Source organism: Candoia aspera, chromosome 2 (assembly GCF_035149785.1).
Source record: "Candoia aspera isolate rCanAsp1 chromosome 2, rCanAsp1.hap2, whole genome shotgun sequence".
Lineage (NCBI taxonomy): Eukaryota > Metazoa > Chordata > Lepidosauria > Squamata > Boidae > Candoia > Candoia aspera.
This window is the reverse complement of record NC_086154.1, coordinates 55,465,567-55,478,563: the sequence shown is the minus strand read 5'-3', so window position 1 is coordinate 55,478,563 and position 12,997 is coordinate 55,465,567. Positions and strand designations below refer to the sequence as shown.

The window sequence follows — 12,997 nt, the reverse complement described above, 5'->3', positions numbered from 1 at the left end:
AGGGCTGTCTAGCCTCTACTTGAATACATGCATTGAAGGGAAGTTCACCACATCTCTGGATAATTGTTTCCATTGTTGAACTGGACTTACTGTTAAGGAAGTTATCTATGAAAAATAGATAAAGTTACTCTGGAAAGATTTGTACTTGATAAATCCACTCTGACTTCTGGCAATTATTGCCAGAAATCAATTATTGCATTGTTTTCAAGGTGCTTACAACTTCAGAGTAAACAGGTAATTCATGAGTATTTTCTATCAATTTCAGTGATCCTGCTCCTCCTAATTTCCCAGTGGAATATATAGTTCTATGTGGAAACACCTACTTCCTTGCAAAATAGGAACCGAGAAACTCATTTTCTTGCCTGTTAGCTTTATTGAGCAGTTGGTGCTGTTTCATTTTTCTTTTAAGCATATCTTAAAAAGTCCTGTTATTCTTTCCAACTCCAGAATATTGAAAAGTCATAAAATGCTTGGGATTTTGCCTGCTCACCACTCGAATAACTCCCACAAAACTAAACTGAAAGGGACAAACATTAGTATTGCAGAAAATCTAAAATGATAAAAATTAGTGTGACACCCCTTCAGTTACTTAAAGTCTTTTCTTCTCTAGGTTGAATATACAGTACGCAACACTTCTTCCTGATCCTTGTAAGTTGTTCCTTTCAGGCTCCTTATCATTCTGGCTGCTGCTGTCCTCTGTACACATTCTAGTTTGTCAAGGTGTACAGAGGACAGGAAGTGTGAGCTTTCCAAAGCAGAACAGATAAAATAATAACTTCTCTTGGTCTTAACGTTATAGTTTTTTGATGTAACATAGGACTGCATATTTTTTTGCAGCAGCATCACATTGTTGGCTTGTGTTCACCTTGTGATCCACCAAGACACAGAGATCCTTTTTGCATATACAGCTGCCCAGTATGGTTCTCTCCGTTTTATAGCTTTGATTTTTCTACCCAAATGCAGGATGCTGCATTTGTCCCTACTGAACTTTGTACTGCTGGTTTCTGCCCATTGTTCCAGCTGGTCAGATCCTCCTGAATTTTGATTCTGTCCTCGTAGATCTTTACTATCTGCCTCACCTTTGTGTCATTTGAAAATTTGATCATCATATTTTTAACACCTCATCTAAGGGGTGGTTACTTCAACACTCCCTTTCAAGTTTTCTTGAAAGTTGGTAGATCTCTTTTGCTTGCAGTATTTCAGCAGAGGTTGAACACAGATTCTCTAATATTAAATTGCTCTGCAGATCCTGCGCCAATGCCCATGTGCTCCCCAGGAACAAGGAATTCTGTAAATAGGGGTAGCCTAGTTAACAGCAGAAACTGAAAGGACCTAGCATACTTTAAAATAATGTTTAGTCTTCTGAATTCCTACATTCCTTTTGCATTTTTGAGTTGCAGTCTCCATGTGCAAAAAAAAAGTGTGACAATTATGAGTAAAAATGATAATATAGATTTACAATTAATATCTCTAAGATGACAGGGAATCACTTAGAAAGTTATATGCCAATTTTTTTTGATCTGATTATATAATCATGACCACTGTCACTATCACACACAGTGACATACCCCAATCTGTTTGGGGGAGGGTGGATGTCAGACAGTTGCAGAGTGAAGCAGGCAATAAAGAATTTATTCTAATGAAAGTCCATCAATAATGGAATTACAGCAATGAATCCAGCAGTAAGTAATATATAATGAAATAATAAATCAAATTATAGGAAAGAGATTCTTATGTTGATCTCCACTTGTTACAGAATTATAACTACTTGCAACCTTCAACATTGGCTCCCTGGTTCAGTCTATTAGGAGTTACTGTTCAGCAGCATTTCAAGGGGGAAAATGTTTTATCTCTTCCTTAGGTGGATTTAATAGGGCTCAAAAATTCACATATGACCTTTTTTAAAAGATCATGCAATGTCTTTTTTGGCTAAAATTCTCAAATGTTCTTATTATGAATTTATGCAGTTTGATATAGCAATTTCCATTCTTTAAAGAAGCAAAAATTCAGTCATCTGAGGAGGTATGAGAACTGCTCATTGTAAGTTGGTGCAGTCATGTGATGTCACACTTTATGACTGCGTCACTTAGCAACTGAGTTGCCAGTCCTAATTGCCATCATTAAGCGAGGACTACCTGTATTGGTAGCAGATGATCTGGTATCACTCTATTTACTTGTGACCATCTCTCATCTGCTACCAATACAGGTAGTCCTTGCTTAATGATGGCAGTTAAGAATGGCAACTCAGTCGCTAAGTGATGCAGTCATAAAGCATGACATCACATGACCGCACCAACTTACAGTGGCAGTTGTGGCAGTCCAAGTCATTGTTGTTAGGTGAATCCCTGGGATTGACTTTCCTTGTCAGAAGCTGGCAGTGAAGGTTGCAAATGGTGATCATGTGACCACGGGATGCTGAGACACCATAATTGCGAGCTGGCTGCCAAGTGCCAGAATCGCAATCACGTGACTGCATGGACACTGCAACAGCCACAACTATGAGGACCCATTGTAAGTCCCCTTTGTTCAATGCCATCGTAAGTTTGAATGGTTGCCAAATGAGTGATCATTCAACGAGGACTACCTGTAAAAGAGACAGGTGAAACTGTTGTTCTCTTCCAAAACAGACTGTCTTTTAGCATATTACATCATACAAGCAGGATAAAGATGCAAGAATTTGAATTTAGATTTCACTATAAATAGAAGTCACACTTGGTACACAGCAGTTGCTGCAATTCTTTGTAATGTCTCCTTTAGCTTTTCTACAATAAACCAATGTATTTGAACTTTTATTAAAAGATCAGGAAGAGGCACCCTTGCATTGATTCCACTTGCACATCATGAAAGGTAATTATGTTTCAGCTACACTACAGCTTCCTTGATAGGGGAAGATGCAGGTCAGCCAAACTTATTTTCCCAATTAAGGAGGCAATTTTGAGCAATGGATGTAGTTCCTCCCTGAATCGAGAATTAGAGAACCTTACAGGGTAAGAGCATTTGTTTTAAGATGCATCTCATGACATCTCATCTATTCAGACAAGTACAGGAGTTGAATCCAGCCTCCAGACAGATCTAGTTCCCCACCAAAAGGTCAAACTATTCTCAGGCTGGGTTGTTGGGAGATTTATGCCTAGCCAGAATTATTGGCCTCTCTCTCTCTCTCTCTCTCTCACACACACACACACACACACACACACAAACAGCTTTCCAAGACCATTTTCTTAGCTGACCCATGCACATCAGGAGGTGACTTTTATTTGCTCAGTGTAGTCTACAAAGCTGTGTTTTACAATGCTGGGGTGAGAAAAGGGACCCTTTATGTTTCTTTCAATATTTTTTGGGGAAAAAGGGCTATTTTAAAAAAGCTACTGAATACTGAAAGAGGGGAAACAAGCTTTCCCCCATGACCTAGCTTAGCAATGGAAACAGGCTTATTGTGACTCTTACTCCTGAGTGGAAGAAAGGAGCAGGAGATGGGAAAGAAACCCAGAAGGCCAAATGGTTCTATTTGGCTCATGACCAGGTATTCTCATGCCTGATTTTAAAAAAATAGCCGTGTCACTTTATTTATTTAACAAATTGATACGGCTGTCCATCTACCAAAAGGAATTCAGCATTGATAAGCTGAGGTGGTACACAAGCTTCAGCTAATAAAGAGCATAGTTAACAGGGCTGCTTTGTGAAGTATCTCTCCATGTCCTTTGTGAGAAATGTGCCATGTCTTCTTGAAAGCTTGGCACAATTGCTTCAAAGGCATCCCAATGTCATCAGAGCAAGCTGGTACTTGTACAGATGATATTTCTAATGGCATTTGGTCACCAACAGCAGACAAAAGCTAAAGTAAATTATTTTGGGCTGAGCTACGTAAATGGAGAATCATTTAAAATTGTCTAAATAGAGTGAGGTTAGAATAGTGGAAATGATTCAAACTACAAACAACTGATCAGCAGGACCAGGGCTGAATCCTAATAGTTTAGCCTACCTAAAGCTGTAATCCAGTACTCACTCAGCAGAAAATAAGTTTAACTGATCTCACTGATGTTCACATCTGAGTATTTGAGTGTGCATGAAACTGTACAATATAAGGAGATATTATTTAATGATTTTTCATACTTTTCTAATTTATGCAAATATTAATTGTTCTCATTCAAAGTTTAAATGCAAGTCTGAGTAATATTTTACTAGAAAATCAATGGAAGGGACATCAGGTGTGCTGACTGTCAAATTCAGGAACAGATTATTGAAAGCATTTTCATATTTATTTGTATCAGCACTACATACGTATTGTTAGAAACTGAAGTTACTCAATGAAAATAGACTGAGAACACTTTCTGCACTCATTCCTATTCAGTAAAGTTTGAATCTGTTTTTTATTTGTTTCTGGAGAGACTTGTGGTCTGAGAACAAAGCTGCTAACAGGAAACATATGGAAAACTTCTACAGTAAGTGAACAACTGACTTCAACTCCAAATGCCACGTATCACATTCCAGTGTCTCAAACCATCTGGGGAAAAGCTTGCAGCATTTACCTTACAAATTCAATCATACAAGAGTGCAGTTGCTATATGGATTTTAGAAGGTTAGTAAATATAAACAAAGGAAAAAAATAAACAGACTGCTAAAGTGACATAGCTGAAGAGATTATTCAGACATTAAATTAACTAGGTGGCCATTACAATCTTAAAAATTATTTCATAAAACTATTTCAACAGCATATGCTGCCAGGAGAGAAACTTGCTGTAATTTGTTTATAAAATGAGAACATTTTAGTACAGATGTAAGTTAAGAGTCATTAACCATACAACTGCTGGGAGGGAACCATCAAAGGACAAGCTACCCTTCCCTGGACTTTATTTGACACATTAATACATGTCTTAGAACACTTCAACAGCACGTACAGAGCTCACACTAAATTTATGAAAACTTCTGATTTAGTGTTGCAAATGTTCAGTATTAAAAAATGAGGTCACAAATATTGGTTTGCTTCATACCCAGCCAATTCTGTGTTCACTGGCCTTACGAAGGACAAGTATTAAGCTTTTATTTGTGACATTATCCCATGTCTAAGGAATGTTCAGAGTCCTCAGTGGCCAAGAACAATAGCAGAAGCAAGTTACTGCCTTCTTTTCTTCCTCTCAGAAACAGGACTCTTAGAGAAGTTCTGGTTTTCTGTTTTTTTTAATTTCAGAAAAAAAACGTTATTAGAATGAGAATTCTCTCAAAAATGACAGTAATAAAAACTTCCAGCATGGACAGAAGGGATGACTACATTAATAAATGTTCCGGAAAAAGAGCAGAGTTACTGAAGAATTTCAATATCATCAACACTGCTACCAATGCACAGTTGTGAAATATTGGGAACACAGACACAGTGAAATGTTTGTTCCCAATGCACTTGATTTTTCTCAAATATAATCCAGAGGTTTTAATTAGTTTTCTTCATGGATATAACATGAATAATTTATTAGTTCAATCAAAATGGGTGAATTTAATTAGTGAAGAATTTAATTAAAACTAGTAAATTTAAAGAACTGTTCAAGTTATTTTGTTTGGAAAAAATGAATGGTAAGCAACTGATTATAACCATTAATTTATAAAAATGTTATGATTACATGTGTGATATTCCAATTCACTTTCACTCAGTCAAAAATACTGAATTATTGCTTTCCATTTTCTTATTTTCCCACCATTTGCAGGAATTCCAACATCATAACAGAATTGGCCTCTTTATCTTACCAGGAAAAAAAAAACATTTGCTTTTCCATTTTCCAGTCTAACTACAAATTATGACACTGAGAACTTCACTCTACAACAGTTCGAAAGCAAAGCAAAGCTGGCATACGGGCCTCCCTACTTTTTCTGCAGTTAGCTTGAGGGCGCAGCTTATATTAACCCCAGTCATCTTCCCCTCCTAACAGAAGAATTCCGACAAATGCTCTTTAAGTTTGTCCCCCATGGTTAAACTATCCCAGAAATATTCTTCAGCAAACAACAAATCCTTCAGAGCTAAGTTATTGCCAAGTCTCACATTCTCTCTCCTTTTGTGGCTGTTTTCTTGCCTTTTATATCCTAGGCTATACAGCATATATACAGGGAGATGCAAAATGTTTTGACTTTGAATATTCTGGCATCCAAGTACCCATTTTGAGTGTTTTATTCCAGGCATGAAAGAAAACTTGGCTCTTTCAGGAGGCATTGTTTTCAGTTTTCCAACTCTTCGAAACACTGCAACTGGGCCTTGTTTTGCAACATGTGACTGGACTTTTCCCCAAAGCCTTTTCCAGCCTAGATGTTCAGTACAACTCATGTCCTTGCTGCTACTGGTTTAGATTTGATGGGATGATGTGGGAGTAGAGGAAAGAAGTAATTAAGCACATGGCCAGATAGAAGAAGACAGCTTGCAGCTGCTTAATTGTCAACCTGCCTAAGAAGTCACTCTTAAAAAAAAAAAAACCTTTCATGTGGGTGGATGGGTAAGTTGTGATGGTTGTGCTTTATTCTACAGAAACCTTATTCAATAGTGTTTGGATTCACACATACACTAGATTACTTGACGTACAAGCATTAGTAAAGCTGCTGATGTTAAATAAATGTAAAGAAGTAATAGAAACAATTAATAGAAAGTTGATTTGTTGAACTTTTATATGAATGTGAACTCTGTGCAGGCTCTGAAATGTTTGCTTGTCTCTGCAGCCAGCAGCTATTTCTATGTGCAAGCAAAATAATTAGGAAAGAACAACAGTTATTTTTCTGTGGCTTGCGCCTGGAAGGCAGGTGTTGTGGGTGTGGAACCCCAAGCAGTGCCTAATTAAAAGGATTAAGATTAGCTGTTTTCTTTGTCCTACAATATGTTGGTTGAGGGTTTATTTTTAATAATAATAATAATAATTTTAATTTGGTGAAATGGTTTTCTATTGTTTTTAGTCAGGAAACAATATTCCTATATTATTTTAATATTTTCATAAATATAGAAAAAATTATCCCCTTGACTGAATTTTTTGCAAATTGGCTGATATACATCAATTAGGATGGAGTACTGTCCTATCTATTTTCACAGTTCTGGGGTTAAAAATAAGTGAATAGCAGCAGTTTCCTATGACCTGAACATTTCAAACGTTTCATGTTTTATTCCAATAGAGCACAGGGAACTTGAAACATTTCAGCTGTGTATTTAAAGTGGGGTTGTTTTGTTCCCCCTTGAAACAAACACGTTTTGTTTTATGCACGCCCCTATATTATAACCTGCCTGTTCCTTAGTAAAATTCTTTCTCCTAAAAAGAGATTTGCTGGTATGCTTAGAAGCAAACCATATCTTTGTACAGGTATATTTCTCCTGAAAATCAAAAATTTGTCCAATTACTTAGTAAAAGCAATAAGATCAAAATTTCATCTGTTAATTGCTCACATTTATATGGCTGCCCATCTCGCACAAGGCGAATCTGGGTGGCGTACAAGTTAAATAAAAACAGTAATAAGTAAAAAACTATTGTTATAAAAAGATAAAAGTAATTATTAAAAGATGAATGTATTTAAAAAAATTAAATTATACCAACCCCGTCGAGAGAGCAAGAATGTCAATCATAATACAGCCATCTAAGAATGTCTCCCGTCCCAAAGACCCCCAGGCCTGACAACATAACCAGATCTTGAGGGACTTCCTAAATGATAGCAGGGAAGGAACAAGCCTAATTTCAGGGGGGAGAATGTTCCACAAGGAGGTGGCCACAGCAGAGGAGGCCTGCCTCCTGGGACCTACTAAATGCAAGTCCCTGGCAGATCAAACCTGTAACATGCCTTCCCTGACAGATCTAATGGGATGGGTTGATGTAGTCAGGGAGAGGCAGACCCTCAGATAACCCGGCCCCATGCCATGAAGGGCTTTAAAGGTCAAAACCAGCACCTTGAATTGGACCTGGAAGCAAACTGGCAGCCAATGCGAAGCCAAGTTGTAATATGTAACATTCTGCACCAGCTGAAGCTTCCAGATATTCTTCAAGGGCAGCTCCATGTAGAGCGTGTTACAATAGTCCAATCTGGAGGTGACTAAGGCATGAGTGACAGTGAGCAGAGCCTCCTGATCCAGGAAGGGACACAGCTGGCACATAACACGAAGCTATGTGAAGGCCCTCCTAGCCACTACTGCCACTTGCTCTTCAAGCAGGAGTTGTGAGTCTAGGAGGACCCGCAAATTGCGCACTGGGTCTGTCTGGGGCAGTGCCACCCCATCCAGCACAGAAGATGGCATAGTCCCAGAACCAGCAGGACACAAAACCCAAAGCCACACTCAGTCTTGCCAGGTTTCAGCTGAAGCCAGTTGTCCCCCATCCAGACCCTCACAACCTCCAGGCACCAGGATAAGATGCTGGAAAAAACATTAGTCAGGGAAAAACTAATCATTTATGGCGATAATTGTGGTAGTGATAATGACCTGATTGAATTATGAAAGAAGAAGGTAACTGGAAGCATGAACAGAGTAGCTCTTCTCCAAGTTGCTGTCTTTTATTTATTCTATTTGATTCCAACATTTACTACTCATTATACATAGAATGAATAATCAATTATTCTATATAGAATAAACAATCAAAAGCAGGAATCAGTTACATAGAGCTGAAGCTAAAACAGACATTGCAAAATTTTAAAATATATTAAGCTTTTTTTTAATCCATTCAATCGTGTCTGATTCTCAGAGACTACCTGGACAAGTCCCTACAGTTTTTACTTAAAAACACAGCAAAGATACACAGCTGATTAAAGGATCTGAAAACATAAAAAGGGACGGTCAAGTACTGAAAAGGTATGAAAAAGAATCTGGGTAAGGTATTTCATAAATGGAAGGACTATCTTGGCATGACACTTGGAACTGTGATAGTAATCTCATCATGGCCCATGTAGAATATATAAAAAAAGATATTCTTTGGGACTCTGGCCATACGCCATGAAGGCCTTTATGTCAAAACATGACTTGTAAGGCAGTAATGACCATGCAATATTTATTTATTGTTATACCACATACATATGTAATATATACAATTAAAATAACAAAATGAATCATAGTACCACAAAAAAATTACAATGAATTAAAAAGTTGATATAAAACATAGACATTATAAAGGTCAGTTGAAAGGGGGAAAAATCATCCATTGTATTCATAGGAAGAAGGGCTGGATGGACATACAGTATGAGTCTTCAATATGGATCTAAAAGACCTCATAGGAGATGGCTCCAATATTAGGGGAGGTGGAGACCATTTGAAAGAATAGATTACAACTCAGAAAGGATTCTTCAAGTAATCTGTTAACGACCTGCTGTGTTTCTCTATTCCATGACTTGATTCCTAAGAATTCCCTTGAAACATTTAAGAATCTACTGGATGCCACAAGTCACTGGGGATGGGTCATTTTAGTGAATCTTCCACACCTACAGGAAGGGATAAATGACTTAAGTTTAAAATATAGGATAATATAACCATAGGACCCATTTCTAATGCAATGCCCTAGTGGCTAATAGCCCTTAATTTTCTGGATTCTCTTCAGGGGCACTCAATATGCAACTCATTCTAGCAATTAAAGGGGAAAGTTAATTGGACATGGATCACTGAATCTGGGCCTGTCTCTACCTAAATGGAGTTTTGTAATCTAATAGCCAGAACCACATGAAGCTCCCCAAAGCTGCTTTGAAAGTTGCTGGTAAATTATAATGTAATGTGAAAGGGATTTTTTTTAAATACATGGGAGAATAATTATATTGTTTTAAACAATATAACTAAATTTGAATTTAAATTTCCTCACCAAGCTCTTTGCTCAATTTTTGGAATACAGCCTTCACAAGCCACTGAGAGGCCAACTGTAGCTTTCAGTCATAAAATAAGGAAAGCGCAACCTGTTGTTTCAAAATGGGTTAAGCGGCACCAACCTGGACAGATCAACCAAACTCCCTGCTTCATCTGGACTAGCTTCAGTTTATCAGTCCTGATCCATTACCTTCTTGTCTTAATTAATTAAAAAGCTGGGGTTGATAAGAAGTCAGTGGAAATCACAACAAAGTACAGAAGATGAAAAACCAAGCTTGTATGCAGCCACAGACCCCATGTGAAGATATTGCAGTAATGTAAATTTTGTTCCTATTCAGCAACACCATTCCATCTGCTCAGTGTCATCCAGAGGAGCTTTCCCAGGTGGTTAGCAGCTGAATGAATCCTAGCTGAATCAGACTGTCCACCCAAAGATAAAACTGCCAAGATTCTGCTGTGGTATACAGAAATTTTCCAACACAAACTGTAATTAATACAGAGTACAAGCCAGAAGGGTAATTATTTTCCTTTTATTGTGTCTGGATAAATTTCAATTTGTTTCTCTCCAATATTGACAGAGTGCTCAGCGAGGTATGAGTCGATGCATATGTCTTAGCATTGTGTGCATCACAGTTGGTGTAAGAAAATACTGGGTGCATTTAGCAAATACAAAAACATTGCTTTCAGCAGGGGTTATGCCAGCTCTATTATATGAAGAGGTAATTAGTTCCCTCCTAATTAACAATTGTCAAAGTCATCTTCTGCATTGTTTTCCATATCTCCTTTTGAGAAGACTCGTTTGTTATCTTATAATTTAGCTCCAGAGTTTCTTAGATAATACAAACTTTTTAAAAATTAATTTTATTAAAAGTTTTTACATAGCTAAAAGATAAATACAGAAGTATAGAAAGAAAAGAAAGAAAAAGAAAAAAGAAAAAGTGCAGAAAAGAATACAGTTAAAGAAAGGGAAAAAAAGATAGCTAAAGAAGTGATTTTCCTTCTTCTATACAGCAGTTACAAACTTATTACCTCCTTCCTTAACATTACAATAATCCCTTCAGCCCCTTATTCAGTCTTTTTTCAAGTGTCAAATCCAGAAATCACAATTTCACTTTTTTCCATTTTCAGCAAGAAGTCCATAAAAGGTTTCCAGTCTTTTATAAAAGTACTTATTGTCTTGTCCCTGACCAAATAGGTCAGTTTTGCCATCTCTGTTAGTTCTGCCATCTTCACAATCCATTCTTCCATTGTGGATATTTCAGCATTTTTCCATCATTGTGTGTATAATAATCTTGCTGCAGTTACCATATATAAAATCAGTCTTCCATAAGTCTTTTCTAATTGACTATCCCTAAGTCCCAATAAAAAGAGTTCTGGTTTTATCTCAATATTAGTCTTCAAAATTCTTTGTATCTTCATATGTATTTGTTTCCAGTTTTGTTTTGCTTTTTCACAAGTCCACCATGCATGGTAAAATGTCCCTTCATGTTTTTCACATTTCCAACATTGACTAGAACTACCTTCATACATCTTAGATAATTTCTCTGGGGTCATATACCAACAGTACATCATTTTGTAAATACAATACAGTGTGAATTTCAGTCTCTTTGTCCACATGCTCTCCCATTGATTCATCTGTATATTGTAACCAAAATTCCCATTTTGGTTACCCATTTGTAAAATGTAACCCTTTGTAGCCCATTTCCCATTTTATCATGCAAACTTTAACTTGTTCGTCTTCTGTTTTAAATTTCAACAAAAGTTTATACATTTTACAATCACATGCTCATCATTTGTACACAATTCATTTTCAAATTCCATCTTAAGTTGTTCAATCTAGATAATACAAACTTTTAATTCCTTTCACATTTATTTCCTGTTTCGTCAGAGACAAGTTTTAGCCTGTGTGAAGAACTTTACTTGAAGACTTAGAGGGGAAATACTCTATTAAATATTGTTAAACATCTCAGCAGTGTTTTATACAATAAATAATGGATTGATTTGTATAACTCTAGATTGGAGCCACTTAGAAGGTATAAACAGAACCTGCAAGTAAGCTGCACTTTCACTAGGAGACTATGCAAACCTGTCATATCCTCTCCCTTATTATGTACCACACAGCTTCCTGTTTCTCTATTTCATTTATGAGATCAATTTCACCAATGAATCAACTCCCATGGGAGCTGTGTGGTACATAAATACTAGTAAATAAATAAAGCTGTCAACTCAAAAACTATGTAACTATAATTATAGAACAATTTAATTTTGAGTAAACTTCACTGACCTTAAAGAGTGTTATTTTTTATAGGATAAAATAGTAAATTAAGTGCACCAAAAGTCCTGAAATTAGATCCAGACAATTCATTCACATATGCTACTCTTGGTATCATTTTAGCCTGCTTCTGAGGGGTGGTTCTCCTCCTTCCTAAAGTAGCAGTTCCAGTTGGTGGAGTTATGGGGGAGAGATTGAAATTCCAGGCTCCTCAGATGCAATGTGGGATGCTGCAATGCTTGATGCTCTCCCCAGTCCTGTTCATGAAGGTTCTGGGTGAGGTCAACTATTGACATGGCATTAGGTATTATCAGTAAGCTGATGATACTTAACTGTATATCTTGATCATAGTCTGAACAGGTGATGCTGTTGAAGTGCTATCTGGATGGCTCTGGATGGGGAGGGACAATTTGAGGCTTAATCCCAGAAAGATGGTGTGCACCTGAGTTTGTAAGCCACCTGATTCCAGAGAGATTCCATCTATAGTTCTAGTCAGAGTCAGGCTCTCCTATATTGAACTGGCTTGTACCTCTGTTACTCACAGCTCTTGCTCAAGGAGCAGGTAGCAGCTGTGGCCAGAAGGGTCTTTGCACAGCACAATCTGATGTGTCAATTATGCCACCTCCTGAATACCATTTGGAAGCTGATCCAGAATGCAGCACCTCAAATAATCATAGTGCTCCTCATTATGCCCATATAACACTGCTGCTTTGGGAGCTACAGTGGCCACCAGTTGGCTTCTGGAAGCAATTCAAGGTGCTACTTGTCATCTTTAAAACTCTTAATAGTTCAGGGCCTAAATATCTATGGGAATGGATGATCCCAATAATATCTGCCCACCTTAAGTAGGATAGGCTCTCTCCAAGTCCCGTCACCCAGGGACTATGGAAACATGCTTTCTCTATTGCTGCCCCACTCCTTTGGAATAGCAGCTC

The 12,997-nt window shown here is 37.4% G+C and overlaps 1 protein-coding gene across 1 annotated transcript in view; it reads right to left on the bottom strand.

Annotated features, from left to right (window-relative positions):
- CENPP (centromere protein P) overlaps positions 1-12,997 on the bottom strand; it is a 176,528-nt gene that overhangs the window by 103,759 nt on the left and 59,772 nt on the right. The gene's annotated exons all lie outside the window — the stretch shown is intronic.